Below are 9,203 nucleotides of genomic sequence, written 5' to 3' on the forward strand. Positions count from 1 at the left end.
GACCACAAACCCTGTCTGAGTGTCTTCAGTAAAGAAGGAAATGGGATTAGTTGCAATAGTCACAGTTTTCAAAAGCCAAAAAATATACCATTACTCAGGAGAAATTTGTATAGTAGTTCTCCACATTTTGTTTACCTAGTGCCAAGCTTCTGACCAATTTACTGCTTCTCCATTCTGTAATAAGTTGGGGCAAGAATATGGGGCAAAAAAGTTGTAGGCTGATTCTAGTCTGAGTTCTTGATATAGCAGTAATTCCATGTCAAGCTTCTCACCAGAATCATTTGGGGGAGCTTCCAACCATACCCATCTTTGGGACCCACCCATGAAGATAATGATTTGTAGATATGCGGTGGCATATGAAAAATATATGTTTTTTTTCTCCAGGTGTTTCTGCTACAGCATGTCCACAGGTGTATACTTAGAAACTGCTGGTGTAGGATGTGATGACAGGGGAGGGTTGCCGCTCAGGTTCCCCATGACATAGATGTTGAGACAGAGACTTGAATGCAGAAAGTTTACTGGGGAGTGTTCTTGGGAGAAAGACCTTAAGAAGTGAAGGAGGAAGAATATGGCAGAGGGACAAGTTGGGCAGAGCAGCAATTACAAAAAAGGACTCTGATGATTCCAGGGATAGCTTTGAATCTGGAATGGTTGAATATTTGTTTGAATTAGGGTAAAGGAAATGGGCCTTTATCCGTTCTCATTGACTGGTCATTGGACATGTGCTACTCCCAGGAGGGAGGCATGGTCTTAGGTGAGGTGTGTCTCTAGTGGAGGAAAATCTCCATAGAGGGACTCAGCTATGACCTGTCAGTTGCTAACACTCTTAACACCTGGGGAAATGAAGTGCTTCAGTCCTGAAAAGGGGTGATCTGGGTGGCACAACATAGCATCTACCACAGTCCACCCATTAAGCCATTCAATTCTACTTGCTTCATATATGTCCTGGGAGAAGCTCATTTGAGATCCTGGTGGCCTTGTTTTGCTAAGGGAAACTTTTAAGTGGACATTTAGTGGGGTGAACTACAGCCCTACTGCTTCAGCTTATTTTGAGACTGCAACTGATCCTGTCTCTGTCCCCCACTATTCATTTAAATTCCCCTCACCCTCAGCTACTTCTGGTTTAGGTGGCTTATTTGACTGCATAACCCAAACCCTCACCCCTGTAGTCTCAGGCTGTAGCTGCTGCCTGTCCATTTATAAATAAAGGTGAACAAGATTTTACCAAAGATGCTCAAATGGATCTCCTGGGTGACAGGCATATCCATCCATGTCCCCATTAGGTAACAGTAGCCCTATCTCTTCCTAATGATCAGGGTCAGTTACACCTGCCAGGATGAGGATTACCTCCTTGCCTGCTGGTCTCTCAGAATGAGGATCCTGGCATAACTAGGGGAGACACAGTTCAGACTTATGATATGCTTGCTGGGCCCTCTGGTAGAAGAATTCACTCTTTGGGAACAAAGGCCATTAAACATATGGTGCCCAGATTTTCCCCCAACTGGAGCTACTCCTGTTTCTATCATTGGATCCCAGAATGATCTTACCTACTCCCACATCACCGTATAATGGCACACCATTTTTGTAGTGTATTATCTTCAGGATAGTGCCTCAGCAGCACTTTCGATAGGCTGTATCATGCTGGTGCAGTACTTGATAGGACCAGTGGATCCCACAGTCATACGTCCACAGCCACACCTCCTTTGTTGTAAAGTGGCTCCTTTGGTCTGATGTGATGTTACGTGGAATCCTGTGTTGGTGGATCAAACACTGTGATTCCTTGAATTGTGGTACTGGCTGAAGCTCTGAATGCAGAAAAGGCAAATCCATACCTGGAGTATGTGTTAATTCCAGTCAAAATGCATCCTAGCATCTACCCAGGGCAAAAATGTTACAAAGTAGTCAATCACCTACCAAGTGACTGGTTGATCTCAAGGAATGGTACCACATTGGGAACTCAGTGTTGGTCTCTCTTGCTGATAATTTGGCTATCCAATAGCAACAGTAGCTGGATTAGCCTTGGTGAATCAGAGCTCAAAACTCTGGCCACTTTGTTCATGAATTTATTGGTTAGTTCCAGGACAGAGGCAGACTGACTTCCTCTGGCTTTTTTACTCTGATAGCTGGTCAAAAAGGACCCTCCATGCACTCATACATATGAGCTGAGGGAGAGGTGCTGACACACAGCAATGAATAATGTGGGGGTGTGGTCCACTGGCTCTAGTAGCATAATATGCCCTCCAACCCTGTTCATTCTTCATTCTGGATATGCCACTTCCACGTAATAATGGAGTACTGTTGGGTTTGCCGAACTCCATGACTTAGAGGGTCAGTGGACCTAATAAAACCCAGCTTAAGATGGGTATTTCTGGCCACATGAACATTTGATATCCCACAGTCAAGTTCTCCATCTTTATGAAGCTCCAGAGGCTGGTTGTATGACCTTTGTCTGGAACCGAAAAAGTCTATGTTGTGATTCTCTTATTGGGGCTTGTCATAAAATCATGGCATGTTTTCCCACTACAGATGTCTTTGATACAACAGAATGTGCTGGGCCTTTGGGCCAGGCTGCTTGCACTGCTTCCTGGTCCTTTTGCAGATCCCTTTCCTGCTATAAGCTCAACTCAAAGCTGGAAGCCGTTCTTCATGGGTCGAGTCAGTCAATTGGCCTAACATCATTTATAGAATGTCTCTTCTACCTAAGAGCCCTGGTGGCACAGTGGTTAAGAGCTGAGGCTACTAACCAGAAGGTTAGCAGTTCAAATCCACCAGCTGTTCCTTGGAAACCCTATGGGGCAGTTCTATTCTGTCCTATAGGGTTGCTATGAGTTGGAATCAGTTTGACAGCAATGGGTTTGGTTTTCTACTCCCCAAGTTGGTGAGTAGTGTTTGGAGTCTTAAAATTTACGGGCAGCTACCCAAGATACAATTGGTGTCTGCTTGCCTGGAGCAACAGAGGAAGAAGAAGAACCAGGAATCCGAGAAGGAAATGGACTGCAGGTCCAACTTCCTCCATGAGTGGCTATCTTCCTTGCCATGAAACCAGAAGAAATGGATGGTAGCTGGCTACCATTACTGAATGTTTTGAACAAGGACCCAATAGATGGATCCTGATAAAAAGGAAGAAAATTGTCAAACAGAATTTCAAATTCATATGGAAATCAGACTTACTGAATCCATTAAAACTGGAGGGAACCTCTGAATCTATTGCCTGGAAATAATCTTTAAGCCTTGAACCAAAACTATCCCATGAAGCCATCATTAAAATAAGCAACAGTTTAACTCAATTAGTAAAGAAGTTTTTCTTGAGCATTGTGCTCTTATAAAGAAGTATCTATATGATTTCAAATTGACAATAGTTAATCTAAAACACAGTGAGAACTTTAAGGGGCACAGAGTCTAAATTAATGGCAATGAAGTAATATGGACAGAGTTAGTGAGAATGGTGACACATTATGAAGTATGTAACCAAAGTCATTGAACTGTACCAGTAGAAATTGTGAATGGGTATATATTTGGTTGCATATGGATATATACTTGGTTGTGTATATTGCCACCAAAAAAAAAAAAGTTGGAAGCCTGTTGTGGAAGCTGGCATATGGCTCAGAGAACTGTTCACAAGTGTAGAATATGTGCAATAATGTGATGTTCTGAGGTCTTCCCATATGGTCAAGGTCACTTCTTACTATATTGTGACAGAGGGTGGGGTTTTTAATATAACCCAGAGCAAGACCATAAATGTATACTGTTGTCTGTCCCCCATGAATGCAAACTATTTCTGATTCTTATTTCTGATAGGGATGAAAAAGAATACGTTTACCAGATTGATGGCTTCATACCAGATACCTGAGGCTGGGGTATCACAGCTGCAACTGGGGTTCCTACTTAGTTGAGTTTCTGGTTGACTACTGTCATCCTCAGTTGTTGTCTGTCGTCATCCTCCAGTATCTGTCTGGCTTGAGCAGGGGCAAATGGTAAAGTAAATGGAAATATAGGGACTACTACCCCAGTATAGCACTAATCTTTGCCATTCCCCCTAGGATGATATATTTTTAATGTATTGTCTTTGTCACGGGGCAGAGAGACAGTTTCAGAAGCTTCCACTGATCTTCTCCATCACAATACCTTCTACATCATAGAAAAAAAAAAAAAAAATTGTTGGGTTTTAGCAACTACCAAGCATGTCCATTCCAATTACCCATTTGTGGTACAGGGAGATGATTATGTAATGGGTCAGTGGACCCAGTGGACCCACTGTTAGCTGGATTGGCCCAAACTTCATGTATTACTTCATGTTATATATCTTCACTCTAACCCCGGGCCGTGGTGACTCTTCAAGTCCAGGGATATCAGTCAGCTTGGACCCTGTGTTCAACAGTTCTCAAATGTTTGTGTCTTCCCTTTTCTTCAGTGTTTGGTTACTTAAGTAAATGTCTATAGGTCACTTGACCCTGATCTAACAAACATGGCAGGGATGAGAATTCAACATTATTGGTTAAGGACTTGGCTGCTAACCAAAATGTTGGCAGTTTGAATCCACCAACTGTTCCTTGGAAACCCTATGGGGCAGTTCTACTCTGTCTTTTAGGGTTGCTATGAGTCTTTTTTTTTTTATGAGTTGGAGTTGATTCGATGACAAAGGGGTTAATTTTTGGTTTTTGGATGCTATTCTTATTATTATGGAACTCTGGTGGTGCAGTGGTTAAAAGCTCGGCTGCTAACCAAAATGTGACCTTTTCAAATCCACCAGCTGCTCCCTGGAAACCCTGTGGTGCAGTTCTACTGTGTCCTGTAAGGTTGGTATGAGTCAGAATTGACTTGATGGCAGTGGGTTCTTATTATCATAAGTTCTTGGACTCGATTCTCAACCTTGTGTGCCCTCCAGTGGAAGGAGATGAGTCTCTTGATATGCTGCAAAGTAGGCTTTGGCTTTCAAACTTAGTTTTTAATTGGTGATGAAATACCCTTTCGTTTCTATTTTCCCTTATTTCTCAAATGCCTCAAACATCAGACCTGCTAAACATTTCATTTCGCTGGAACACTGTTCTAGTTCATCTAATTTACCATCAGTGAAAGTTTTGCCACATGCTAGGGTCTCTATGAGTTGGAATTGACTCAACAGCAACAGGTTTTTTTCAATGGATTAGGGTTTATTCATGCTTCACTTACCATCAGTGATAGAGGGTCATTATGGTTAGCTGGCTGGTGGGTGATCCAACTCCGAAACTCCATTTTAAAATAATTTATTTGGCATTCCTAACACATCAGTTGTCTCAATTCAGGTTCCACGGGAGGTAGATGGTGAGGCAGAAATTTGCCTGCAGGAGGTTTATTAAGGAATAATTTCTGGATTAACCCCTGTGGGAAAGTAAAAGAAGCAGGAGTGGACAGAGGAAGAAACTGGGTTGTGATGCAGTCCCTACAAAGACTTTAGCCAATCCCATGGTTTGCTCTGGAGTTGGGATGGCTCTGTATAGCCATTCCAAATTGGGGCAGAGGACCAGGCCTTGATGTCCCTGGCCAGCCATTGGATGTAGACTGTTCCCAGGAAGAGGATATGAACTCAGATGAGGCAGTTCTTTTTAGCAGAGGACACTTTCTGAAGGAGGACTGAGTTGTGAGCTGCCAGCCACCAACATTTTCAGCAGCTGGGGAAGTACGTGTTTCAGTCCTGAAAGGGATGAGGCATCTGGATGGCATAATACAGCATCTACTATAGAGAGAAGAGCAATTAGGGAAGCCACTTACTTAAAATATTTAAGTCTAATTTGTTTGCTGGTATGTGGACAAACACAATATCATAGAGTCATCTGAGATTAAGGCTTAGGGTACTAATGTAAATTTGGGGAGACGAAGGAGAAATCATGCAATGATACCCCAATTACATAAATCCCAAAATTCCTCTTGGCTGTGGTCTCCTCTTTAAAATTTTTTCTTCACTCATGCTAAGAGAGCCTGAGGTTATTAATTTCAATTCACCAAGATCTTTATCCTGTACCTACCATACGGTCTATATTCGTAGAGAATACAAGCATCAACAGGTGTGCTACATGTTCTCCTGGTAGGTAGGTTACCAGGCTGTTTCCAGGCTTGATCAGCTGTAAACCCCACCACTGATTTAATGAGAGCTGATTAGGGGGTGCGGAGAAGGGAGAGGGAGTAAAAACAGTACCTTATTAAACATACATATACATTGTAGGATGCGTCTTGTTTTCAGAAATGTTAAAATGTGCCTAATTACGTTTCTCAGTAAGTGAAGCAGTGGTGAGCGTGCTATAATAAAAAGCCACAAATTCTGGAAAGAGCCAGGGAAGGAGAGATAATTCTAGAAAGAAGAGGAGAAGCCTCATGGGGGAAGTGAAATTTGAACAGGGTCTTGAAGAAAAAAAAATACTCAACTATGCGTACGTTCTATGGCTATTGACCTTTACAATGTGTATACTTATTTATTCAGGCTGGTATAATCTGGTAGATAAAATCACATTTTACTGTTACATTCTTTGTTTTAGCTGAGTCTCATAGTGCATTAAATTTGTGGGGATCTAGTTATTGATCTACTTACATTATATTGTTATTTAACCATTTAAACAATATTTGCATATATATCATCTTATGGTGCCAAGAGACCTCACAGCAAAGGAAGCCTATTAAAATATCAGTAGAGCAAACAGTGTTTACATTTACTTTGCTACTTGTTAACATTTGCCAGTTGATGTTGTAGTCTGCTGGAAACAACAGGGACAAAAAAATAAACTTGTAGCTATTGTGACATAAAAAAACAAAACAAAAACTGGTTGCTGTCAAGTTAATTCCGACCCATAGTGACCCTATTTACCTCAAATTTGCTGCAAAGCCATGAAAATAAAGTCATTTTATTTACTTTTCCATTTCACATCTGTGAAGTAGTAGGACCAGATAAGCAGGAAATAAGATTATATGAGCAAATTACATTATTTTGGCAAATCCTAAAACATTTTTTAATTTACGTGCCTCTTCTTTAATTCTTTAATATGTGCTCATTGTAAAAAAGAAAAAAAAAAGAAAATACTGACAAATGAGAATTAGGATGAATTATTTATCCATAATTCTTGGTAAGTTAGGAACATCAATATGGCAACTGAAAATGAGAATAATCCCACCACGAAATGACTTTTTAATATTCCGATGCAAAACTAAGTCTCAGATTAGAAACAAAAATAAATAAACAAAATTCAGTGCATTCTCTGGCACAAGGTTTTTGTCCACCTTTTTTCAGATATCTGTGTGTTAAAAAAAAAAAAAGAACTTGTTTACTATGGGATTACACTTTGGGGTAAGAAAAAATGAATTTGTATTGCTTGATAAACCATTAGCTTATAAATTTTAAAAAGCTTACCTCAATTAACTTAAAGTATGGACCAATAAACCTATAAAAGATCCTATCTTAAAAAAAAAAAAAAACCCAATGCATTCAATAGATCAAATCTTCTAAAAAATAATAGGAAGACTGCCTTCTTTCCTCCCTCCCTCATTCCACACGTCTCTTTCTCCTTCCCTCCCTCACACTCTTTCACCTTCCTTCTTTCTGTCTTGGTCTTTTCTAATAAACCAGCTCCTTGTGAATAACGTGAAAATCTACTTTACAGGGCTTATAAAAGAAGGAGTCAGAAAGGCTGCGGCACTTGCACGTGTGATGCAGTTTTGAACATGACAGGAAATCCAGTGGTCTTCTGAGAACTATTGCTCTTCTCAAGAAGAAAGGCCAGACATTGGCTGTGAAACTTCAGACCAGGGCTTCAAACAGGTTCGTTCTGATTTGAACCCCTGTTGAGATGTTGCATTTCTAACAAGCTCCCAGGCAATGCTAATGCTGCTGCTTAGGGATCAATTCTGAGAACCACTAGTAAAGCCCAAACCTAACCCACTGCCATTGAATAGTCTTACCCATAGTGACCCTGTAGGGTTTCCAAGGCTGTAAATCTCAGTGGAAACAGATAGCCACATCTTTCGGCCACAGAGCCGCTGGTGGTTTCGAACCACTGACCTTTGGGTTAGCAGTCGATTACTTTAACCACTGTGCCACCAGGGCTCCTTACTAGTAGAGGAGTGGTTCTCAAAATTCATTATACATAAGAATCACCTGGGAATCTTGTTAAAATGTGTATTCTGATTAAGTATATCTTGGGTGGAAGTGCAAATTCTCAGCAGGGGTTCAAACCTGTTGAAAGCCCTTCTTCAGAGGTGTTTGAGAGCAGCTCTCTTAGGTATCATTGCTATGGTGATGTATAATGTAAAATTAAGATTTGTTGATTTAGGACAACCATATTATATATAAAAACATCCATTTATAACCATTTGGTAAGTCTCTCTTTAAAGGGATTTGATTGTGTCTACTAAATCTCTCTAAAACTAAATCTCCTTTGTTGTTTGTTGTGGGTCTGCTCTGCAAAATCTTATTGGAAAGAATTAAGATACAAATTATCAGTGAATGAGAGTGGAATTTCAGGTGATATGCCTATACAGTGAACACTGATGGTGTGATAAAGAACAACAGCCATGTCCTAAAAGTAAGCTATGTTGTGGAGGCAGATGGTCAACTGAATATACGTGATTCACCATAACTTGGTCTAATTACCTAATGCAAGAAACAGATGTCCAGGGAGCCTCATAAACAGAAATAATATGTGAGTGACTTTACACCGTAGCCAAAATTATGGCAGCTGTTAAAAATGCCATTGATGTCCAAAAGTAGAAAAAAAAGAACTACGTTAAAGAATATTTTATGATCATTTCCCCCCACAGGAATTCAAAGCATCTTCAGTAACATGACCTATGCATATTAAAAAAAAAAAAAATTTTTTTTTTTTAGTAGCCATAAAATAGGGCTTTTTGGGAGATTGCTTACTCTATGTAGGTCATTGGGGTTCCACTGTTTAAATTATTATTTTTGTGAACTGAATTGTATCCTTATGACCTGCAAACGTAAATGCACCCTGAAGGTTTCCAGTGCCCAGGCAGGATAAGTTCTTACAAACATTGCATCCTCTGCTGTATCCTTAAAAGGAAGTCAGTGGGTGTGAACAACTGTCTCCTTTGCCATGAGACTAGAAGAACTGGATGGTAACCTGCTATGATTACTGAACATTTTGATCAAAGATTCCATGGAAGAACCCTGATCAAAAGGGGGAAAACTTAGAACAGAATTTCAAATTCTCATGGACTCT

This window comes from Elephas maximus, chromosome 6 (genome assembly GCF_024166365.1).
Source record: "Elephas maximus indicus isolate mEleMax1 chromosome 6, mEleMax1 primary haplotype, whole genome shotgun sequence".
NCBI lineage: Eukaryota > Metazoa > Chordata > Mammalia > Proboscidea > Elephantidae > Elephas > Elephas maximus.